The 13,481-nt window shown below is 31.3% G+C and overlaps 1 protein-coding gene across 1 annotated transcript in view; it reads right to left on the minus strand.

Moving 5' to 3' along the window:
* Nucleotides 1-10,702, minus strand: part of LOC134527172 (importin-11-like) — a 251,035-nt gene extending 240,333 nt beyond the window's left edge. Inside the window, exon 1 of the mRNA XM_063359578.1 lies at nt 10,566-10,702. The gene's annotated coding sequence lies outside the window, so the exon portion shown is untranslated. The remainder of the gene's footprint in view (nt 1-10,565) is intronic.
* Nucleotides 10,703-13,481: the final 2,779 nt, after the last annotated feature.

The raw sequence follows: 13,481 nt of genomic DNA on the forward strand, positions 1-13,481 counted from the left end.
TTCATCATGTATTACATAACAATTCGACTTATATACGCACATGTGTTTTTAAAATATATGTTTAATAACTTGCAATACAAAGTATGTGTTGAATTTCATGTATTGAATTTTTATTTTACATTATGTACGAACATAATAATCACAATATTTCATGAGAAATTTTTAAAACATTTTACAAAGTAATCTCTAATTTCTTCCACACCTCATGGTTAACCTTACTATTTTATTTCATGTTTCAGTTGATTTAAACTGTTTGGAATCATAATATGACGGACAATGAAGAATATTAGTTTCAGTAAATTTTATGAGAGGATTTACTTATTACCTTAAATATACCTCAAATTTTACCTCAAAGGAAAATAGTTGCATATCATTAAATGATAAATATTTGTTTCCCATTAACCCAGATAAGACTGGCGTCCTTTGTGTAGAACACGTGTACTTAAGTTATTGATATATTTTTCCTTTTTGTTCTGTTTATTATTTTGGTGTTGAAATAAATTCTCTGTCATCCTTAATGTTTCTGGTTGTTGCATTAATTAATTTGCCTAGCAATATCCAATACACGTATATTTGAAGGTGAATGATATCATCAATGATAATTTAGTTGGAAAATTTTACATTTGACAATGCGAATGACGTTATAGTTTCTCTGTATCCGTTTGGAATTTTATGTGGTTCTCAGAATAAGTGAAGTATGTATCAATTTATATTATGTATTTATTATTACACTAAAAAAATATTTCTTATCAAATTTATGGAAACTTTTACTTCAGTGTACTAAATATAGGACGCCAGTCCATCAGGGTAATATTACATGGCACAACAATGTTGTTTATTTTTATAAGAAAGCAAGTGTCTGGCATTTTTATATCTATATAAAATAAGAACCAAACTATTTTCCATCTTTCAGTTCTTTTTTATTTGTGAATTCACCCCGTGTAACTTTTTTGTGGAGTGTCTACAAATGTTCACAGATGGCAGCACTGGCATTTACAGTGTTTCAGAAGTACACACAGAAGTGTGCTGCTCTTTTCTGTAGTGCTGCTTTTAGCTATCAATGGGAGCAAAATTTTACTTTATCTTGTTTTCTGTGATTATTTATTTATTTTAGAAGATTGTTAGAAAGAATCAACGATGGCTGAAGATCCATTCATAACATTTGAAAGGTATGTATTGTCACATTTCAAAATGGTATTACTTCGTTTACTTCAATGAACAAAATGACCGTATGTATCTGTGCAACACATAACTATGTATGTAAATAACTATTTATAAATATATAATTTATGTATAGGTTACAAAAAAATACAAACATATAAAATCATACACAGTTACTAATTATATATAAAAAAATTATTTATATGTGTCTTGCTGAATAAATCTGTATATTGTATGTATAGATATATATACCGTACACACTTCATAACTATGAATCATCAAATTCGCTTTCTTGTATGCAACTTTTCTAAACATGTTAATTATTTTTGGTAAAACATTGGTTTCATATAAAGTCTTTTTTTTTGTTTATTTTTGTTTCAGAGGATTCTCACTAAATGAAGCACTGGAAATGCTAGCAGCATCTGATACGGATGAAGAAACTGGAGAAATTGAAATCACTGCTCTTCCGCCTGCAACTGCATGTGATACAGTAACAGACGAAGATTCCGGTGGAGAGGAAAATCCATTACTGGATAATCTCCCTGGTAGTCAGTTATGTTCGAATGTTGAGGTATCAGGTAAACAAATTTCACACAGTGTTTCCAAAAACCCTTCGAAGCAGAAGAAAAGTTATCACTGGTCAGAAGGCGATATTGTACAAGATGATTCAGAATGGCCATTGTTGCAGATGGCTAAAAACTCTCTTACACCTGAACAATTGTTTTATCTTTTTTTTGATGATGAAGTTGTTTCATTGATGACAACGTATACTAACCAGTACGCAGCAAAGAAAAATCAGTCGGGTGACATAACTGAAACTGAAATGAGATGTTTTATTGCTGTTTTATTGCTGAGTGGTTATGTAGATCTTCCACGAAAGAATATGTTCTGGGAATGTAGTCCAGACACTCACAATCCATTGGTATCAAATGCTATTTCAAGAGATAGGTTCAAATTTATTATGGGGAACATACATGTCTGCAACAATGACAATCTTGACAAAAGTGATAAATTTGCTAAAGTTCGTCCATTGTTTACAGAACTCAATAAACGTTTACTTCTTCATACCCCTCATTGTGAAAACCACAGTATTGATGAGACCATGGTGCCATATTTTGGAAAACATGGATGCAAGCAGTTCATAAAAGGAAAGCCCATTCGCTATGGATATAAGTTGTGGACAGGTGCGACTAGCAGTGGCTACATTGTTTGGACAGACCCATACCAAGGTGCTAACACTGTCGCAGTTCCAGAATATAAAGACTTGGGTTTAGGTGCTAGTGTTGTCCTGCAGTATGTCGATGTACTATCAAACATTGGTCCTTTCAAATACCACGTGTTCACTGACAATTTCTTCACTTCCTTGCTATTACTTGCCAAACTTCGTGAAAGGAACATAAAAGGAACGGGCACCATAAGAGAAAATAGAGTAGGGGGCTGTCCTTTGACACGTTCTGAAGCACTCAAGAAAACTGCTCGAGGAACAAGTGAAACAAAAGTAGAGAAAACTAACAATATCGTCTTGACCAAGTGGAACGATAACAGGGTTGTGACTGTTGCTTCAAACAGTGTTCCAGCATCTCCAGTACACCATGTTAGCAGGTATTCTCAAAAGCAAAAAAAGAGGATCCGTATCACCCAACCACACAACATTCATGTTTACAACCAATACATGGGCGGTGTCGACAGAGCCGATCAGAACATTAGCTTGTACAGAACTTCAATTCGTGGCAAAAAGTGGTATTTCAGTTTGATAGCTCATTGCATCGATGTTGCTGAACAAAATGCCTGGCAACTTCATAGACAAAGCTACGGCGAACTGGACCACTTATCATTCCGTAGAAGACTGGCCATTTCAGTTCTCGAACAAAATGCCACTCCACGGAAGTCAAAGGGCAGACCATCAAAGAATGAGCATCAAGATTCAAGATTTGATAGAAAGGACCACTGGATTGTACCACAAGATAAGCAAACTCGCTGCAGAATGTGTCATGCGAAAACAACAACAAGATGTTTCAAATGTGATGTTGGCGTTCATGTGAAATGTTTCAAAGATTTTCACACAGTAAAATAAATAGTTTTGTCATATTAGTATAAGTAAATAATATTGATAGTAAAATAAATAATTGACATTGATTGGACTGGTGTCCTATATATAGGACATTTTGTGTATTGATTGGACTGGCGTCCTAAATATAGTACTGCAGTTTTTGTGGCTTTGTGTTCGGAAAAAAATTGTTATATAGTATGAACATCATTTTTGTAGTGTATTGATCCCATTTTGAAGGAAAAAATGTTTTAAAAGAGAAAAAATTATCTCAGTCTTATCTGGGTTAATATAGTTTATGAACATAACTTATTGTTATAATACCTACATTAGTTAAATTGTGTTTTTGTAATGCTCTCCTATTTCAGTAAAATTTTTGGGCAAATTGAATAGCATATAGTCGATCTTTAACATAAGCTTTTGGAATACATAAATATAATAAATTATGTTCTCGTGATTTTAACAATTAAATATTTCTTCGCATGCCAAAATTAATTAACTAAAAAATATTTCAGTAATTTATACTTAAGGACTAATAATTTTATTTTTATAATATAATAATATTGTATGTATGTGTACTTTTCTGAAAAAAGTAGATTCAAGAAAACAAATTTTCTTTTTTTTAATTTTGTTCTTGAACTTACTTGACAAGCGATATTCAACTTCAACTTTATACTTTCGGTATAGCACTTTTCGGTTTATTTTCTCCAAACGGGAATTAAAAGTAAAGAATAAATAACATTTTCCTCTATAATTATTGCAGCCGTATACTGAAAAGTTTAACTTTCCTTTATTTGCATGACGCGGAGCTCCTAACTACACAAAATGTTTGTTATTTATTTTGAACGTTGTATTTATGTTTCCTTACAAACTTAAATGAACCTCTTAACATTTAATTTCATCAAAAGTTATACAATATAAGTATCAAGTTAAAATATTTTAAAGTGTAGTTGTGGCTATTTTGTTGTTGAAAATGACACTCTTAAGTTTGAATGAAAGTGAGATATGATAAAATTATATTTGTAGTTAAAAACAGATAATTCATTTCAAATTCAATCTTTTGTTACATGCATATTTCCAAATAAATTTGGCAATATATTAAATTCTATGCATTTGAATCTATTCGTATATTCTGCAGCATTAATTCCTATAAGCAAATACTTATTACGTACAATGTACTTTTAGTCCTGTTGTATAGTTATGCAAAAAATTGTATCAAAAGTATTGTTTCTTCTATGCGGTTATGGTTTAAAAAGAAAAAAAAGTAATTTAATTTATTTTTAAATTCGGTTGTCAGTAAGAACACGTATTTAGTGTAATACGACATATTATTCTGTTTATTAAAACATAACTATCGATAACTCCATTTTAGATTTATCTGTCTATGTTATATTTCAAATTGATTCTTTTTCTTCGGCTTATGACAGCAGCAAAGTTTGTTTTATCGCATATGTAATGTTTTTATGTTTTGCATATTATAATTAATGAGTTAGTATTGTTGGCGGGTGAGGCTTTTTCACAAATGGACGTGTTCTTGGCGGCTAGCAGGTAGGACGCGTGTATTACGCAGGCTGGATAGGGAAGTACGACTGCGGGCGAGCTCCGTGATAGAAGCAAAAGCAACGGGAGTAGTATCACTCGGCTATTTGTATAGGTTGGGATAGCTGTGCGAATGGTAGAACAGACCACGGGACTATGGTGAGGAAAAAGGTCCCAAGCTCGACATACCGACGATGAGACCGTTTACGAACTGTCGATGGATCATCAGGAAAGTTAACTTCTTCAGAAACTTGAGTCCCTCTTTCAAAATTCAGTTTAATACCTGGAGATGACTATATTCGGTGTTCTACCAAGCGAAGCATACTCTTAATTCATTACTAGTTGATGTTTAATATTTTGACGCAAAATAAAATTGTGAATCAGCTTACTTTGCTCATGCCAGGTTTTACAAGTTTTGTCAAAGTTAATTAAATTAAATAAAAATTGTGTCTCTTTGTTGCTGGCTACCCGCAAGAAATTATCATGGTGAATAATAATAATTTTAAGTCGACATGTAATATTATGATTTTTATGGGATTGTGTTTTGGTAATGGTGTGTGTAACTGTCTTGTGTATTTTATTTATTACATTCACTTCACGTAACGAATTGTCTGAACGTAATGTTATTGTTTGTTTGTTTTAATATTTCGTTTTATTGAACAAAGATACATAGTTTGCCACTTCGAGCGACTACAGAAATGACAATACAATTAGTTTACAGTGTTCCAAACATTTTAGTTTCCTCTACTGTACATGGGGCGAATATTTTTTATGTTATGTTTACTGAAACCATTTTACGCGCTAAGTGAGATGTTGCGATTGAGCAGAAGGGAAAATATGTCTTAAAACCCTGCGTAATGTTATGAATTCCATTCATTCGTTTACTCTGTGATCCGGAGGGTCTAATGTTAAGACTGAATACATGTGCACTTCCTCTATGTAGAGTGGCTTCATTGAGATGAAAGCAAAGCTCACGTTGATGAAATACTTATTAATTAAAAAATTAAAATGTTGTTTTATGCTTCAATTTCTGTTAGTGTCGTACACAGATTAAAAATGTAATGCAGAGTTCCTCAGTTTTATGTATATTGAAATTTGCTCATGTGTAGAGTAGTTATTAAAAGCATAAAAAACATATATGACGAATTGTTGTGTATTATTTCCATTAGGCGTGACCATGAAAATAGATAAGATTTTATCATTATGTGAAATCTACATTTTAAATGTTGGCGTTTAAATATTTATGAAAGCGTGTGATCTTAAAGCACTATTTATCTATTTAGGAAGTAGGTAGTTTCTTTGATTTTAGAAGGGTTTTTTAAACAAACAACTAAATTAATTCAAAAATTTGAACTACTGCAAGCAAAAAATACTTTATTCCATTTTTATTTTAAAATTAGCCATTGTATTCTACCTTGCTTACACTCTATTATCGAAAAATATTTTTTTTTGACAGAGATGAATACCGTAAATTAATACACAAAACATACATGTTTTTGTATGATACAATAATAGCTAGTGACAGTGACGAAACCAAAATTATTTTGATAGTTTGTATAGAAAATCCCCAACAGTAGGGATTTCTTTGTAGATGGGTACTATTCCACAATAAAAAGGAGTTATCGTCAATTATCAAAGCAGCCATATTTCGTATCTTCTTTGACAGCCTAAATACAGCACCAAATGACGTACTTGGCTAAAAATTAATTCCAGCTGCATGCGTAGATTCCGGGAGGAGGGGAGAATCTCAGGGTGGCCCGAACCTCCTTGAAATAAAAAAAGTCCGTCTGAGGGGGCCCGCTTGCATTTGCAAAATCTTCACGTTATCCCGTGGGCCTCATGGGAATCCTACAAATTTTCGCCCGTGATTCCAGCTATACATTTCACTGACACCTTGAGCACAACAGTCAGTGCACACTTTCTTCCATACCACCCGCACTTGTCTTCGATAAAATCTGAACTCAGGTGGATTCAGCGTGACTGACTAAGCCTGCAGTCTGAATCCACCTGTAGGCCGCTGTTGCAACAGCTAAGAAATTTACACTGCTCGTAGTGAACAGTCTGTATGTAACTCGAAACGTGATTCCAGTTCATTCGTGTATACTTATTCATCATATTATGCAACGTTAAAGTCATTAAAAAAATATGCAAAAATTAAATAAAATGCTAAACATGTAATACGAGCCAGAAAATAATAATATGCAGTAATATTTAGTGTAACTAAATACGACGTGAACCCTAGAATACAAAGTTGACGATGTGTCGTTGGTGGGAACACTTGTTTGTTCCTGACATTTTTTATCTTTACAGAATTTAAAAGTAAGTTTGACATGCACTTTTTATTCAGGAAGTAAGTTAAAAAATTATTTGTCGTTATTGCGATTTAAAAAGTTGATTTGTGTCTAAGATTAAAAATAATTAATATTATTTTCATCATTTTATTCCCAGTTTTATTACTCAATTATTAGTAGGACGTGATTTCTCGTCGTGGTGCGGAATACTTTTATGAATGAAAGCATAACTGTTCGTGCAAAACCATTCATCACACAAATGTCAGTTCGAAAGTATAATGTTGGAAATTTTTTTAATGATATAATTTTTGCATTTTCCCCCCCCTGAAAACACAAGCTAACACATCGATTGTTGGTGACAGCATTTTTTGTAATGTATGTAAATCTCTTAATTATGTAGAACGTTAATTAAAAAATAAAAATACATGTTTTAAACAGAATTGACGATTGTTTGCATTTCATGGATATGGACTGGATCGCAACACTAATTTAATGTTTCAAGTTAATAAACACTGTCAGGAAGCAAGCAAGGCAATGCGAGAACATTATCCTTTTGGTTGAATGTAGCGAAAGGGAAAAACAGTCACCTTTCTTGCCACGATCTTGTTCGCAGAGAACGCAGGTATAAGTAGTAAATGGACGCCACACAATGACAACCCTCCCATTATTCCGCCCCCCTCGCTGAAACGCCCTCTCCCCCCTCCGCCAAGGCGCAGGCGACAGGCTCAGGTATATCGCCCCGCCCAACCACTGGCAGTAGCATGTGACCAGTGGCCCACCGCGCTAAACATTTTTACTAGGGAGGCCCCTTAAGGTGAATTTTTGAATTCGTAGGCATCGTCTGCAGTTTGAAGTGCATTTCAGTTTGGAATCGCTGTAGACAAATAATTTTAAATAAAAATTTTTATTCTTGGTAAAATATATATGCACCTATTTGAGATACCAGACGTTTGGGATAAGTTACAATTGAACCTTAAATGTGTAACATTGCAGCTCGTTACCTATAATTCGTACTCAAATCAGAAACGAAGATATTTAACTTAAATATAAAAGATAAACTAGTTTTGAAATAATATCATCTAATCCAGGCCATCATAAAATGGCTTTACAGTTAAAATTATATATAATTATATTTATGAAAGCATGAAAGACAAGCGAACTTAATCAGAAACACATAAGAATAATCAATATCCAAAATTTAAATAAAAATATTTTTCCAAAAAATTGGTTGTCTGTAAAGTCGGTTTACGGACGATAGTTTAACGTGACAACGTCATAACAAAACATTGATGACATGATTGCATACTTTTATGAATTAAATTGAATCATTTTTATTGAATTATCGTTATTTTGTATGGATACAAAGAAGGAGTGAAATGAAATCTACAATTTCATTGATAAATTTACTTTTATTTGCACTCATTAATTCAAATATGTTTATTACTTTAACGAAGAGATTATTTTAACTATAACTTTTATACATGTTTGCTATTTAACTTCTTCTAATCTGTCCGTGCAGCCGGCGTTCATCAATTTATTAGACGTTGTCACGTCAAAAGTGTCCCGTATTGCACGTTGTCCCGTTACGCTGTGTCCCGTTACGCTCATTGTACGCTTCCACTCGTTTGGAACAACCATCGATTTTACTTTTTCGAGGCACATTAAACTTGAAACACTCCCATTCGTTTCCTACTTTTCCTATCACCGTCCTATCCTTAACAGAATAACACAGATTGAAAGAAGTTAAATAGCAAACATGTATAAAAGTTATAGTTAAAATAATCTCTTCGCTAAAGTAATAAACATATTTGAATTAATGAGTGCAAATAAAAGTAAATTTATCAATTAAATTGTAGATTTCATTTCACTCCTTCTTTGTATCCATACAAAATAAGGATAATTCAATAAAAATGATTCAATTTTATTAATAAAAGAATGCAATCATTTCATCAATGTTTTGTTATGACGTCGCGTTAAACTATCGTCCGTAAACCGACTTTACAGACAACCAATTTTTTTCTGAGATGGTGTATTTGTATTTGTTGTAGCTTAAGAATTTACGAAATTATTAGTTTTTTAAGAATTTTTTTTTTTTTTTTGCAAATAACTTTAGATAAAGGTAGTTAACACACATTGAGCCTACCCCACAAAAAACCACCAAATAGGCCTATACATCAGGAGAAACCTGAATGTTAGACACTGCAACTGAAACAAATGTTTTCATCATATTGACATAGTAAGCTATTTGTTTGTACTATTTTCGAGTTCCCCAAAATTGAGAAAATCTTCTCTTCCAACGATGGTCTTTGTAAAAATAAAATAAAAACTCGCTTTATATATTAGACAGAAAATAAATAACTATAAACACACATATACCTAACTATAATTTTATCGTATTGCAAAAATAATGTTTTCAATTGATAGTAATTCAGTAAGCATCAAACAAATAACAATAAAAATTTATCCTAAAAAACCAACTTTCCGCCTTATTTTCAACTCATTAAAACATCAAGAAACTAACGGAAAAAATGAACAAAACTTGCAGCCTACTCTTGCCAATTATTTTTAAAATCTGCTTTTTTTAACCAAAAAGTGTATATTGGCAACTTCAAAATTACACAACTATTTTAAAATCGTACTTAAAAAATTAATTAAATAAATGTGTGGCAACATCAAAATTGCATACATATAAATATCTTTCTTAAAATTGTTTAAAAAGAACTTGAATTATAAAATATTTATGCTATATAAGATGCAAGAGAATCGGCAAATTAATTTAAATTTTAAATATAAATCTATCAACATAAATTTCACATAAGTTAGCTAACTTTTGAATTCATTAAAATTTCAGTAATGATGTGGTAACACGTTTTATAATTTTTTTTGCAGAATTCAAAAAAGCTGAACCTGCAATCGGCTTAATGTTACAATAATAGCATTACCGTATGAATTCTACTCATCTTGTTAGTAAATATAATACAATACATATATTTAATGAAACAGGGCGCACGCGTCTACCACTAAGTCAGTTTTATAATTATCACATCACCATGTGCGGGACACTACAAATATGTGCAACATATTATTATACAACATAATACATGCCGTACGTGATCTAGAACTCCTGTCGAGCTGTGTCAACCGATTATAATTCAAGTTTTTGGTCTGGCGTCTGGTATTGTGGAACAGGAGATTGGCAGTTTTGATGTTTCAGAGACATTTATTTTTTATATTTAAAAGTAAAAATTTATTCTGTATTGCACAGAAAATAAAGAAACATAGTCAGTGTATGAATTGACAACTTATGCACTTAAAAAGTACAGGCATAAAATAAATCATGTGTGCAAATAGAAACCGAGATACACAATAAATTATAAAATTATAAATGGAAAAGGGTATACTGGCGCACCCTGCTCAGTGATAATTCGCAATGAGCTTCAACAATTAGTTAAATATGAGTAACTTGACAGATGGCGTTGCTAAACCACGCGAACACTGCACTCTAACGTCGTTATGTAGGTACTTACTACTTGAAAAATTCATATTCGAATAAAATCCGGATCGGACCATGTTTGACCAAACTACATGAATTCCATTAAAAAAAATTCGACACTTTTCCGCATACAACTAACCCGACTTCACCTTGGTCAAGTTCCATATGTATATGACCAACACCAACAAAATACATACTGTAGGATTCCATGATGGTTTTACACTAAAAACCTCTAATTAAAACATCAACCCACGATAATAGACACAATTTTTTTAATTAAAAAAATCAGAAATGAATAAAAATATCTTATATATGTAAAAAAAAAAAGTTCAAAAAATTGTTTAACCGGAAAATAATTTTGTTTTAAATAAACGTACTTTAAAAATATACTAAATATTAACATCACAAAAACAATAAGTATTTATAATTTGATAGGGATAAAAAAGAGGATTTTCCGAAATTAAAAAATAATTCCAGCGTTAACAAATTGTTTTATTTACAATAGGTAAAATCCATAATTTTTAGCTAGGCCGTAAAATCTTATATATATATACTTTTACCAACAAAAAAGTGCGCCGAATGACTGAAGTAGCAGACGCAAAATGTGCTTGAATTGAATAATTTTTTCATCATTCTCAATCAAGAAAAAAAAAGTTTTACAATAAGCATTCAAAAGTGAAGTTCTACTCAGCAATAAACAAGAAAAATTTAAGTTTAAAAAAAAAGTACCTACTTAAAACAAAATAACTAACTAAACATGGACAACTGCAGCCCGATTTTTATTATAAATTTTAATTTATAGGGAACAAACTAAGAATTGTCCACACATAACTTATTGTTCCAGCGTTAGCACAAGGCTTTCTTTACAATTTGTACCATCCACAATTTTAAGCTGGGCCGTGAGATCTACTATATATACTTTTACCAACAAAAAATTTGATAAATTGTTTTCTTCATTGTCAGTCAAGAAAAAAATTTATTTACATTAAAAATACAAAAGTGAATGTTCTACTCAGCAATAAACCAGAAAATATTTAAGTTTGAAAAATAAGTACTTAAAAAAATACTAACTAATCATGGCCCACTGCAGCCAGATTTTATTATAAATTTTAATTCATAGCGATAAAACTAAGGATAGTCCACACATAACTTATTATTACAGCGTTAACCCAAGGCTTTCTTTACAATATGTACCATCCACAATTTTTAGCTTGGCCGTGAGATCTTCTGTATATACTTTTACCAACAAAAATGTGCGCCGAATGACTGAAGTAGCCTGCGCAAAATATGCTTGAATTTAATATTTTTTTTTTCTTCATTGTCAGTGAAGAAAAAAAAATTATTTACATTAAGCATACAAAAGTGAAGGTTCTACTCAGCAATAAACAAGAAAATATTTAAGTTTGAAAAATAAGTACTTAAAAAATACTAACTAAACATTAACCACTGCAGTCAGATTTTTACTATAAATTTTAATTCATAGGGATCAAACTAACGATTGTCCGAACATAACACATGATTCTAATGTTAGCTAAAGGTATCATTTACAATTTGTACCATCCACAATTTTAAGCTGGGCCGTGAGATTTTCTGTATATAATTTTACCAACAAAAAAGTGTGCCGAATGACTGAAGTAGCCTGCGCGAAATGGGCTTGAATAAAATAATTTATTTCTTCATTCTCAATCGAGAAAGAAATGTTTTACAATAAGTATACAAAATTGAAAGTTCTACTCAGCAATTAACCAGTAAATATTTAAGTTTTAAAAAAAATTTCTTCAAAAAACACTAGCTAAACATTGACAAATGCAATCCAAATTTTTATGATAAATTTTAATTCATAGGGATCAAACTAATGATTGTCCGAACATAACATATGATTCCAATGTTATACCAAGGCTTTCTTTACAATTTGTACCATCCATAATTTTAAGCTGGGCCGTGAGATCTTCTGTATATACTTTTACCAACAAAAATGTGCGCCGAATGACTGAAGTAGCCTGCGCAAAATATGCTTGAATTTAATATTTTTTTTCTTTATTGTCAGTCAAGAAAAAAATTTATTTACATTAAGAATACAAAAGTGAATGTTTTACTCAGCATTAAACCAGAAAATATTTAAGTATGAAAAATAAGTACTAAAAAAAATACTAATGAATCATGGCCCACTGCAGCCAGATTTTTATTATAAATTTTAATTCATAGGGATCAAACTAAGGATTCTTCACATAACTTATTATTACAGCTTTAACCCAAGGCTTTCTTTACAATATGTAACATCCACAATTTTTTAGCTTGGCCGATAGTTCTTCTGTATATACTTTTACCAACAAAAATGTGCGCCGAATGACTGAAGTAGCCTGCGCAAAATATGCTTGAATAAAATAATTTATTTCTTCATTCTCAATCGAGAAAGAAATGTTTTACAATAAGTATACAAAATTGAAAGTTCTACTCAGCAATAAACCAGAAAATGTTTAAGTTTGAAAAATAAGTTCTTAAAAAAATACTAACTAAACATTAACCACTGCAGTCAGATTTTTAATATAAATTTTAATTCATAGGGATCAAACTAAGGATTGTCCGAACATAACACATGATTCTGATGTTAGCTAAAGGTATCATTTACAATTTGTACCATCCACAATTTTAAGCTGGGCCGTGAGATTTTCTGTATATAATTTTACCAACAAAAAAGTGTGCCGAATAACTGAAGTAGCCTGCGCGAAATGGGCTTGAATAAAATAATTTATTTCTTTATTCTCAATCGAGAAAGAAATGTTTTACAATAAGTATACAAAATTGAAAGTTCTACTCAGCAATTAACCAGAAAATATTTAAGTTTGAAAAATAATTTCATCAAAAAACACTAGCTAAACATGGACAAATGCAATTCAAATTTTTATGATAAATTTAATTCATAGGGATCAAACTAAGGATTGTCCGAACA

The sequence above is a fragment of the Bacillus rossius genome, chromosome 1 (assembly GCF_032445375.1).
Source record: "Bacillus rossius redtenbacheri isolate Brsri chromosome 1, Brsri_v3, whole genome shotgun sequence".
NCBI classification, from domain to species: Eukaryota; Metazoa; Arthropoda; class Insecta; order Phasmatodea; family Bacillidae; genus Bacillus; species Bacillus rossius.